A 12424-nucleotide genomic window follows, 5' to 3' on the forward strand; every position below is an offset into this window, starting at 1 on the left:
AGAGTCAGCTGTCGAGGAATTTCAGAAGTTTCCTTCCTGATTTGCTTCCTCTGTGAGGGGGATGAACTGACATAACACCCCACCCCGTTATTATAGTCTATATCCTGGTATCCTGATATCCTGGGACATCCTGCCACATCCTGCCACTATGAATGCCTGCGAATGCGTGGTGCCGAAGGGAATGTGGAAATGGAAAATGGCAGAAGTCTGCAGGCATGCATTGATTGGCCATCGGCATTTAATCACGGCACCACATCCTGGCCCACTTTAAGACAGGCCACCTCACCTTTTCCGCACATCTGTTGAATTCCTTGGAAAATTGTTGACCACAAGTCCGATGCGCAAACAAATGAAATTATTCCACAATTGCATTTGCATTTCGACTGGGAAATTCCTCTCTTGAATGGTAATGAAGTCATCAACGGTCAAACGGAAAAAGCCGATAGAATGGTTGCACCTCAATCGACAGTGGGCCTAATTAAACTGAGGCATCCCCTTAACATTATCGAAAAACAATAAAAGTGGGAATTTAGTTTTCCCCAATTAGAGAGCCAATACAAAATATGTTCAGATATCAAATTATGTCATCGAATTGTATAGATATAATGAACACGTGCTGCGACAAGTATTAAAACTAATTGCCCACATTGTTCTGGCTTAGACAGAAGATTGCATTTGCATTAAAATTGTATTATTTCGAAATCTAAAACTATTTCCCATTGGCCGTATTGTGCGGGTGCATCCAATCAAGTATCGATTTTGGCACCAGGCACTAAAACACGAGCAACCACAATAGTTGACATTTCGCGACACTGTGTTGTTCGCCAAAAGCCGCTAGTCAAACAAACAGGACAACAAGTTGCAGCCATTAGACACACAGCCACATGACATAGATACTAGATACTTTGTTTGCTTGGGCCCGCCACGAAAATTTCAATTAATATGCGTCCTACGCCGCCATCACAGAGCCATTTTGGGAGCCTGGAAAAACAAAGATGCACGAAGGTTTCTTGTAAAGCTACACTGTTGAAATGATATATACTGTGCAGCAATTTGCTATAAATAACGACCCATGTTTTTATATTGGACAAGAAAAAAAAAGTATATTTCATTAATATCGTGTTAGAACTACGGAAAAGGTTGATTGTTCATGATTTAACATTGTAAAAGTTCACAAAAGCGAGTTTCATGTTACTTGTTGAATATTTAATTTATATTAATTAAAATGAAAGGTTAAACAATAGACATGACCCAGTTTTAAAACAAAATAAAACTTTAATTGAAAACTTTAATTTGCAAAGTAGATAGAGACCGTAGTAATGGTTATGGCATTGGTAAAATGTTTTTAGTTACCCTCAAGCTTGGGAAATCATGGAAAAATCATATCTGGTTGATTCTGCAGGGAAAGATTTCTTTGGCCTAGTTAAAAAGCCCAAAATATACCCAAAACACGAAAAAACAACAGCAACCTTTCACTTAAACTCACTCAGACACTCAACGGCGGTTCTGTTTTTGGGAAACTTAATTTGGGAAACAATCAAATGAAATTGCTCAAGCCTGTTGCCAAATTTCTGACTTGAACTTAGGGTAACATGCGTATGTGTGTGCGTGTGTCTGGCAAACCCTTTGGCACCCCAAAAAGTTGAAAGAGTTATTAAGAATTTGCTCATAAATACATGCATGAAGTTGCCTTCAACTGCGAGCCGTGGAAACAGCCTTGAACGGGCATCTGGGGAGCTGTTGACAGAAGTGCAAACCAACCTACCCAAAGCCAACCGAAGCCACTCAAACCCCAGGGGAGCTTTTAAGAGAGAGAGGAGCCATATAGCCATGAAGGAAAAACCATTTGACGCTTCATTTGAATTTTCAGCGGTGCCAAGTCAGTTCGCACTAATTAACTGCCTTCTCAGAAAGAGGGGAAAAGAGCTGGAAAACCCGAAACAGGAGCAGCAGCAGCCGGTTGGGCAACAACAAGCCAACAGACCACCAAACACCAAAAAGAACACATCAATCAATCATCGTCATTGTCATTATCATTAGCATGCCCAGAAACGCAGAAGGAGACGAAGTCGAGTCGTAGTCGTGGCCCAACAAAGTCTGCTGGCCATCATCAAATTTTCATTACCATCAATAATAAGCCAGGGCCAGGAGCAGACAGCAAATGAAAGCGAGGGGCATGCTGCACGGAGTAGATAGGGACAGTAGGAAAGTGGGAATATGGGGTGGATGAGTCGAGATGAGATGCGATGAGATGAGTTGACTCGAATCGAATTGCTTTCAAATTAGATTTACCCGACTGTGCTCCATGCACGTAGGCTTTGGCCTTATTGTTATTGATGTGCTCTATGTTGTGACTAGTCCGTTGCACCACCCCTTGACCTCTGACCCCCCAACCTCTAACCACCCAGTGCAATTTGGCCAACTCCTTTGCATGTCGGCCTCATAAATCATAAAATCATAAATCAACAGCATTTCCAAAGAAATGAAAAGCCAAGCAGGCCAATCAGAGTCGGAAAATCACCATCTGTCACAGGAGGTTGGAGAAAATCGCCACATGAATGAGAAAACTAAGAACTAAATCGGAATATCAAAGATATTTGAAAAAAAAACTACATGAAAAGTCTTTAAATAAGTGGAAAGTATGCAATGATGACATGCTAGGAACTCATATTAGCGCTCAGTTTATTAATAAAGCATTAATCTGAAGGACACAGCAATTAGCACAACATTAATTAAAAAGTAGATACGGATTTTATTACATTTTCTCCTGTATATTAATAATCCATTTTCGCTGTGTGCGAACGTATCTACGGAATACAAATGCACAGATACGAATGTAGAGCAATTGCATCAACTGCATTAAATGTTTGCAACTAAAATTGAATTTGTTGCAAATTAAAATGCAATTACAAGAGTTGGAAGTTGGATATATACACACAGTTACTGCTGCCGGGCAACGCAACAATTTCGAATCCAAGAGATTGCCAACTGCATGCTGACTTTCCCTTGGCTTTTCCTTTCGTTCTCAATGAGTGAGTACTCGAAAGCCCCAGTGCTTATCGGGCTATATGGCCATATATACACCTCCAACTTGCCACGCCCCCCTCTGCGGGGGCATTACGTTTCACGGGGAGACGAGGCGATGGCGACACAAATGGACAGACGGATGGATGGACGGTCTGGCAAACCGCAAACAGATGCGGGTTTTTGCCAAAGGTTTTGTTTTGCCATTCGGCCAACACATCCACACTTGCGGCCAGCAAGGAAAGACTATAAAAACAATAGGCATTGCACAGGAAATGACATATATATTTATGTCATATTTATATTGGCTTCAAAGGAAATCAAATTCCGTCCATCATTCAATAGAGAAAACAAATTTGTTTGCATAAAACATTGAAGTGCCTTTGTTGTTAATTAATTGGAATTGCCAAATTTAAGTCAATAAAATATTTTATCTAATCTCTATATTATATCTAGTATATCTAGTACATATTTTTTTGTCCCTATATTTTTGCAGCCCCACCTGTAGTGCTTATATCCACGTAAGCTTACCGCGATAGAGAAACACTGGGGGACAAAAGTAGGCGGCTAGCGACGGGGGCGTGGCACCCTGCTGACAGCTTGTGGCACATTTCCACATTTTCACAGTTCCACGCTGCCTGCATACCAGACATAAGGATGCCAGATAAAAACAAATAACGTATAGTATACAGTTCGTATATATAGAGATATATTCCCCGCTTGCTTTATTTTCTTTATTTGATTGGTTTTAACGCGCAACGCGGTTAACAGTAACTAAATAAGTTGGTCGTAGGAGTACAGTGGCCACTGTTTAGATGAAAATGAAAAGGAAAACACACGGCCCAGAGAACTCGACGTTATGGGGGGTTATTTTCCACCCCTATTCCATTCCAACAAGCCACTTGATCCTTATTGCAGGCAGGAGGCACTTGAAAAATGGAAAACTTTAAGCTTTTTAATTGTTGGTCTGAAATTTCAACTTATTATTTAGCCAACTCAGCCGACTTTCCACCCTCTTCTGGTTCCTGTCTAATTTTATTGTTTGCCCAGTGCCAGAGTTTTCCTCGCATTTTCACAACCGCAGCTCTGCGGCATTGATGGCATCGTTTATCGACCACCCACCGAATCCAATTTGTAATCGAACCGAAGTACAAACAGTTGTTTAAATCGTGAATTAAATGCCCTTCCTATGAAGCCATCGAAACTTAATACCAAGCATAAATCGGTGGTTAATCGCACGTCAAACACTTTATGGGTGATGGTGAAATTAATATAGCTAAAGCTTTATCTGTCGATTACAACAATCTAAAGACTTAAAAGGATCCGGCTCGAAGGACCAAAAGAAAGATGTTTGCTCCTCAAGTGAGCGTCTTCGAATTTTTATTTTTATATTATCTCTATAAAAACTTAAGTTTAATTTCCTTTGATATATGACACAGTGTAAGGGTATTGCAAACTTCTTTTGAGCCAAATATTTTGGCATCTGTTGCTCTCCCTTTCGTCTTTCTGTTTGCCAGGTAATAATTGAAATTTTAATTGAACATTTGTGCCAAGGCAGTGGCATAAATAAACACCTGAAAGCACACTATACGCACTGCATATTGCCAGTAATTTAAAAAAAAAAGTGTATGGGAGAGTTACTTGATGAGAAGTGGAGAGAGAAAGTAAGGGATGTGGTAAAAAGGGGGGACACCCACCTGGTTTGGCCCCAAAATTCCGCTGAGCCCGCAAAATTCATTAAAACGAAATCGAAATCAATTGGGCGTAAAGTTTTATGTGGGCTTTTATTTATATACATATGTATATATATATATTTTATTTTTTTTCATTCAGCTCACCTCGCGTTGCGTATACGCCATGGCTAACGAGCTGAAATGAAAATTTTTATGTGCGCCACATAAAATTATTGTAACGCAAACAAAATACAGCCGAGTTGAGGCCTCAAAACCCCCGACTGTTTGGGCGGGAAAGTCGGGATATGGGTATACCGACGTAATCCGACGACGTCGTTAATAATTCAGCGCTCAGTCGAAGCCATTTAAATCACAACCAGTCGTTCCTGGCCACATTAAATTGATCCAATTGAAATAAGCAGCAGTGCCGACCTAATTGAATCGTTTCAGAGTCATAAAAGTGTTTAATAATGACAGCTAAGAAGTATAAAATAATGACCCTTCAGGGCTTTTACTTTGTAAATAGGGATTTTATGTGATAAGCTAACATTAATAATATATGTTATTAAATCAATGTGAACTGTATAAAATAATCTCTAATCTGCCACTCTATTCAATTTTAAGCCCAAACGATTTCAATTTACGAAAATAAAATTAAGCATTGTGGATGACATTATAACGAGCCGCCAAAAGCGGTTTCACACTTGGTGGGAAACAAAAATGTAAATAAACGAGGCGTCTAAGTCGGCGCCCAAACATATGCAACAATTTATATCGCTTTTCGCGGCCTTTGACCCGCAAAGCATGACAGGGGGCGAAGGGGGGCGCACATTTGTCTTCTTGTATCATTAAAAATTGACTGGGAGTTTATTATGATTGAACTGTTTCCATCTGGCATGTGGCACCCGCACGGCATTAATACACATCAGCCAACGACTCCGGCTCGAAACGTACGTGTGCACAGAGAGAAAAGATTGATACGAAGTCAATTTTATTTTTTTTACCAAAAGAAAAATATATGCCTTAGGAATCTCAGGGACTTTAAAATCACCCTAAGGTGTCTCAAAGTATGCAACAGTATATTTTGATGCATAACGAATTATCATGTTCCTTGTTATATAGACTGAATACCAAATTGATACTGAGCTGTTTGTTTTTCTGTGTAAATATACGTGTATAGACGCATAGACAGGCCGAGACTTCATTTACATGCTGCACACACACACTTACAACCACTGGAAAAGCGAAGCAAGCGGGGAAAGTCGGGCGAAAGGCGAGAGAAAGTCGGCAATGCGGAATGTGTGGGCAGGTGGGAGGACCTTACTTTCGCCAGCCGCAGACAAAAAATCAGACAGGCGACGAAAGGCGTTTGAAATATATTTAAAAACAGGCAGCTAAATAGACTACTCGTACAATATTTTAGAAACATCTTATATATGGTACCTATATTATTATAGGAAACAATAATCTCAACATCCTGTAACTGATATCTGATAATCCATGAGGGGAAAGTACAGCTGTTCTTATATTATTTTCACGTTTTCCATAAACTTTATAAAATAGGCTTTTAAAAAACATATTAACGACAGATTTCTATTAGCATTCCTGTACCATCATAAAGAACATTTGGAATCAATCCAACTAAATACTATCGACACTTTCGTACACCCCTTCCAACTGCAGCTTAAACGCCGTCAGATGATCGGGATGCGAGGTGGATTAAGGAAATGTGTTATATCCAAGAAGGGTGCGGGGAACCACCCGCAAGGGGCCTGAGTGGGTGGCTGGGTGGCTGGTGGGCGGCTTTACTTGGACGACGCGGCGATGCGGAAATGTTGCATGCCATGCACACACAATCCGCTTACCAACTGAGCCCCAAGTATGCCGGAGTAGGGGTAACAGACACATCGACAGATGTTGCACCCAACATTGATTTGCATGTTAACAGATGTGATTGCTGTTCGTGGAGCAGGTGAGGTATACAAAAAGAAGAAACGAACTACATTCTATTTTAGAGAGAACTCGGTTGTCTTTACTGTCAAGGCTTTTTGAACTTAGTTCTAGCTATGTAATTCAATTTTGAAAGTGTTATTCTAATATGATGATATGATATGATATTCCTCAACTTCGCATTCTTGATAGCTTACCTGTTTTTTATAGCTTCCATAGGTATTCTTCATCATTTCTTTTGGGAAGACCATCTCCAAACTCCTCGTAAAAAGGTAGATGAATAGTAATCCTTTCCGCTTCTATATATTAGGTTTCCTCCGATTTATTTATTCCCAATGATTTTCTAGTTCATTAACAGGTTTCTTTGTCTCCTTCCTATAAAATATTTAGAAAGATGTATTAGATTCGGACTATTAATTATACTTTAAAACATAACATCCTGGGTAAAATAGGGTTAAGATCGACAAGATCGATGGGTTATCAAGGACCCCATTTTCCCAGTGTCGCCGTGACCAATGTTAATCCACTTATTCGCCCGATTCCCACCCAACTGCCCACTGCAGCCGCAACTTTGTAGTGGGCCAAGTGGAACTTTCGCCGATCTCTTTGCTGCGGCTGCATTCAATTGTCGTTTTCATGGTCTGTCTCACAATTACGAATGAAAATTAAAAAGTTTTCCGGAACGGACAGAGAGGTACGGTAAAACGGTCGTAAGATGATGTGGGAAATGGAATGTGGAAAACTTTTGCCGCAACAGCACAAACTGCAACTTTGTGGGCGGCACGGTGCGTTTTTGTTTCGGTCTTAATTTGAATGTTTTCCTGCCACTTGCCATTGAATGGCTTTCAGGGGACTTATAGCTGCTTGATTATTGCCCGAGATGCCGTGTCCTTGGTAGGTGGCAATTATCTCGCCGGTTATTGCCGATGGTCCGGGACGGGAATGGGAATGGAAACCTCGAGCTGTCGAAGGAGGTCGGGGGAATCGGAATCGGAATAAGCCTCTTATAACAATGTCAATGCCACAGATGTGGTAATAACATACCACGATCATGCGGCTGTGTCAGCAAACCACACACAACTACAGTTTTATTATATTTTAAATCGCAAAACACCAGACCATGCGATATAAAAAATCATAGAAATTAAGTAGAAACATGGAACCGAAAAGATAATCGTGGTGCAGCTAAATTAAGTAAGCATTTAGTTATTTAAGCCGAAAAGATAACCGTGGTGCAGCTAAATTAAGTACGCATTTAGTTATCAAAAGTTTGACGGAATAAACGAATGTGAACTCCTAAATCTAGGTGTGAAAAGCTTTATTACCCTTAGAAGGATCTTTTGTACTTCTTTCGACTTTGCTAGAGTTCGTGTTTGCTTTTAAATATTTTAACATATTCTAGGGCTTGTATTCTAAAGTTGAAAACAAAGATAATAATAGGTTTTTTTATAAAGTTCAACCCAATGTTAAAACTATTTTATAAAACTTGATTTAGTATTTTCACTTACTACACAACGCTTATTTAATCTGATACGATTTTGACAATGACAATTATTTAGTTTTTACTGACTTAAAGCACAGAATGACTTAAAGTGATTTAAGCAAGCTAATCCAACAAGTGGCCCAAGAAAGGAATTTACAAAATACAAGAGATTTTCTGCAAATATATCAATTGGAAATTAGAATTCTAAACGAGGAAATACGTTAGAAATGCGATAAAACCGTGCCAAAAGATATACTATTTTTAAAGGAATGCTATCATTTCTTTCTATTATTCATAATGGTCTCGCTGCTGTTCTTCATCCTATCACATTGGTGGCAATCTTTGTGCCTACAATCCATCTTTGGTCCTAAATAATGTACGCCATTTATTTGGCACCATCGCGGCATCCATCATAGCGTTTGCAGTTAACCTTTTCGCAGCATTTAAATGTATCCTATGCCATCTGTATCCCGTAGATGCTGTAGCTGTTGCATCTGCTGAGCTGGAAAGCTTCAAAAGGGAAAAGCTTCGCATTCAGCTAAAGCTTCGCCCCGCTTTTCCGCCGCTTTCCCACCCGATTTTCCCGCGTTTCCACCATTTTCACGGAGGATGAGAATGGGGGGGCTGCCCCGTTCGCAGAGATGGGAAAATTCGCTTCTTTCGGCTTTTTGTGTGCTGCTGGCTTTCCTTCGTTTTTCGGCATGCACTTGTGGCGCTTTTCCACCCGAAAACCCGCTTTCCACTTGGCCACCACCCACCACCCACCACCCAGCACCCACCACCCACTAGCCAACCTCTCTCACCTTGGCACACTTCGGCTGGCCGGATTCGGATTGGGGTTCGGATCGAGGTTCGCTATATGGTCCCTCGGTCGGGCCTTTCGATTTCGGGCATGCATCAAGTGTAACGCTCGGTTCGCTGCCAGTTTTTCCCGGGAACTCGACGCAGCGTGTTGTTCCATCGCTGCTGCCAGAAAAGCATTCCATCTGAACGACAGTCAACAGCCAACAAAACAGTCCACTTTTGGCCAGAAACAAAAGAGCATCCCAGCCAAAAAAGCGAGCGGAGAATTCAAATTTTAATTCTTCTCGACCAGAGTGAACTATTATTTTTTTTTCTGAATTTGTGCTTATGTGTTTCGAGTGTTAATTGGAAAAACTTGATTTACCAAAAAATTTGAAAGTGCAAATTTGTTTCGGAAAAGCCACTCAAAGAACAGGTACCAAGCAAAAAACGACACAATTTAAACAAAAGACTTCCTTCGCTTGTGTTTTATCAAGGGTTTTGATTTGATATAAGTTTTTAAAGTGAATCATTTCAATAGTTTACCTATATTTTAAGTTAATTTGGTATAAATATTTGGCAATATTTGTTATTTACTTAATAAAAAAGTGTAAATAAAATTGAAGTTTGGAAGACTTTGACTAAAATTATTAAAATTAAATAGTTTATATGGTGAAATTTCTTAAAAATAGCTTCGTTTTTATTTTCTGAGAGTTTGGAGTGGAACATAAATTTAATTTGTATTTGTTTTATTTTATTTTAACTACATTTCGATAAAGTAATTCTTTGAGAAATACTTGTAATTTATTGTTACTTAAAAAATATTTAAGTTCTGTGTTTTTTAAAAGTAAAATATGGTGAAATACAAATTTAGGAAATTATTGTCAGCAGTACTACTTCTAATTTACGCGAATCCGCAAAATATATTCCACCGATATTCGCTGGCTACCGCAACATCATCATCGATCCGATTCGCCGAACGATAATTCATTTGTAATCTACATTGATCATAAATAAACTCATCGCTTGTCATAATTAATTCAATGAAGTTTTTTGTTTCTTTTTTTGCTATGAATCCTCGCTCTGATATTTTGGTATCGTAAATTACATTGCTCATACGACGCGTTGGACGCGAGGCATTTTATGTGCAAACTTTTATTTTATTTTTGGTTTTCTTTTTTTTTTTGTGCCCCTGTGATGATTTATTATTATGCCATTATTGGCTGACTTCTTATCGCACTTGTCGCAGCTTTTTGCTTGAATGGGATTCTTTTTTGGACAATCGGAACCAAAGGAGCTCAGTATATTTCCCCGATGGGTGTGTGTGTGTATGTTTAATTCATTAACTGAGTAATCGCAATCGATAATGCGATAAAATGTTTATTCTACGCACAGATAAACCGCTCTATTGGCAGCGAATGTGACCATTGTCATGGCCAACTGCCGATTATTGCACTTATTACTCATCAATGTCAGGGCTCCATCCAATTCCTTTCCGATCATTGTCTGATATTTATATTTTTTTTGCCTTTGGGAACCTCCTCTCGACACCGAAGTGCAAATTTCGATACTGGTTAATGGCCAGCTTAACGACTTCTGTTGCCCCATTTTAATGGCCTTTTGTCTTAGACGCATATAGGAATTCCTTTCGTGGGGCACCATTAAATGAGCTCAATCAGCAGAAAGAGATATGGGGGTTCTCTTATCTGTCTCGTGTGTAATCGCTCGCTCATTGTTATGACTGGCATGCAGATTAACTCCCCGCTGGATTTGGATTGGTAACTCGACTCCGCTTCACGGATATGCCTGGGTGTTCGGGAATTGGGAATCGGGAATCGGGAATGGCGGGATTAAGGCAGCTCAGAGCGAATTCACCGAACGATTTTCCTGGATTTGTGGCAAACAGCGCGTTTCGGCGAGGTAAATAGAAAACATACAACAAGATATATATGGGCTTACAAAGAAAAGAGTAATGTACATACTAAAAAATTAAAGTCAACTTAAAATTTTATAATGCAAAATGTTGCTTCGGAACCTTAAAGATAATACGATTTAATAAATTTCAAGTAAATAAAAAACAAATTTCAAATTTAACATATAGCAAATGGTCCTTTTTTAGAGTTTAAGCTGAAATGAAAAAATTTAACGCAATACTCGTTTTACACTTTCGAAACGCACTGTTGATGATTGATACGATTGCAATTCCCCTATCTCTTTTATCGCGAATCAAGTTATTCATTGAGATATTCGAACTACGAGTTCAATTCCCCTTCGACTTCGATAAAGTCGCATTGGCACTGAAACACTAATTGAAACGACAACAATGTGACACGCGAAAGGGGGCGTAAGGACCTGCGGGGGGCGTGGCATCCCAGTGGGAGTGAGGAGAGCAACAAGTCAGCTTCTAAGTCGTGGGACAGTTCATTAGGGGATAAAATTCAAGACAACACGCTCGCACACACACGAAACTAGTGGAAATTGTCTCATTAGGACGACACGCATCGCACTTACACACTTACAAGAACATGCACTGAAAGAAATGTTTAAATTTATAAAATAAATTAAAGTTTCCCAAATACTTGATATGTGGATCATTCTTTAACCTATTTTCAATCATTTTTAGTTAATTTAATTATTTTTAACCATAGTTTTAACGCCTTTATAAAATTCCATAACAGTTCGAACTTAACAAGTAAGATTCTTATTAAGTCAAACATCAAATCCTCCCCATTTTTTCTCTCTGTATACATATATAGTCGCGTAAAAGGCGAGGCCATAACTTCCCACCAAGACGCTTGTCTATAAAAATCCTCACAAATTGTCGTCGTCATTGTTGCTGCTTTCCTTGTCGGTTGTTATATATCTCCCAACTATTGTTGTTGCTGCTTATATTGTAGTTATTTTTTGTGTTTTTGAGCTGAATCTGTTGCAGGAATAAAGATGAAGTCGAACAGCCGAAGCCCGGCGAGCTGACATCTCAGGAAACGGAAAACTAGAGCGACAACTTTGGCGAAAAACAAAAGACAACTTTTTCCGCACACTGGTTCCTTAAGCAACTGGAAAAAGAAGAAAAAGAACCTCAGAAGACAGTAACTTTAACCAAACTTTTTTTCGAATTTACCATGTAACGCAGAATATTATAATAATGCCGGTGGTTAATCCTAAAGTTTCTTCAAACAGTCTAGCATAATTTTAAAGCAGCTGTGAGGTTGATAATTCTAAGAATAAACCATTTTACATTTTTAACATTTCGATGGCTTAATTAAGAGAGATAACGAAGTTCCGTCTGTCATTAATAACCAAGTTAAATAGTTAGAGCTTGGGGAAAACTGCATGGCTCAACTAATTTTGCGCCCAAAACCGCCAACTTCTCCCACTGTGGCGAGCAACAAGCACCATTTCCACAGCCACATCCACATCCACACACATGGCCCATGGCTGATAAGGAGCTCTTGTGTGCCGGCATGTCATTTGGCTGCTTTGGGTCATTGGCTTTTCCTCGTGGAAAATG

General features: G+C 39.4%; 1 protein-coding gene across 1 annotated transcript in view; it reads left to right on the forward strand.

Moving 5' to 3' along the window:
• Positions 1-9067: 9067 nt before the first annotated feature.
• LOC119557457 (ras-related protein Rap-2b) overlaps positions 9068-12424 on the forward strand; it is a 31877-nt gene continuing 28520 nt past the window's right edge. Inside the window, exon 1 of the mRNA XM_037870222.1 lies at positions 9068-9349. The gene's annotated coding sequence lies outside the window, so the exon portion shown is untranslated. The remainder of the gene's footprint in view (positions 9350-12424) is intronic.

This window comes from Drosophila subpulchrella, chromosome X (genome assembly GCF_014743375.2).
Source record: "Drosophila subpulchrella strain 33 F10 #4 breed RU33 chromosome X, RU_Dsub_v1.1 Primary Assembly, whole genome shotgun sequence".
Taxonomy (NCBI): domain Eukaryota; kingdom Metazoa; phylum Arthropoda; class Insecta; order Diptera; family Drosophilidae; genus Drosophila; species Drosophila subpulchrella.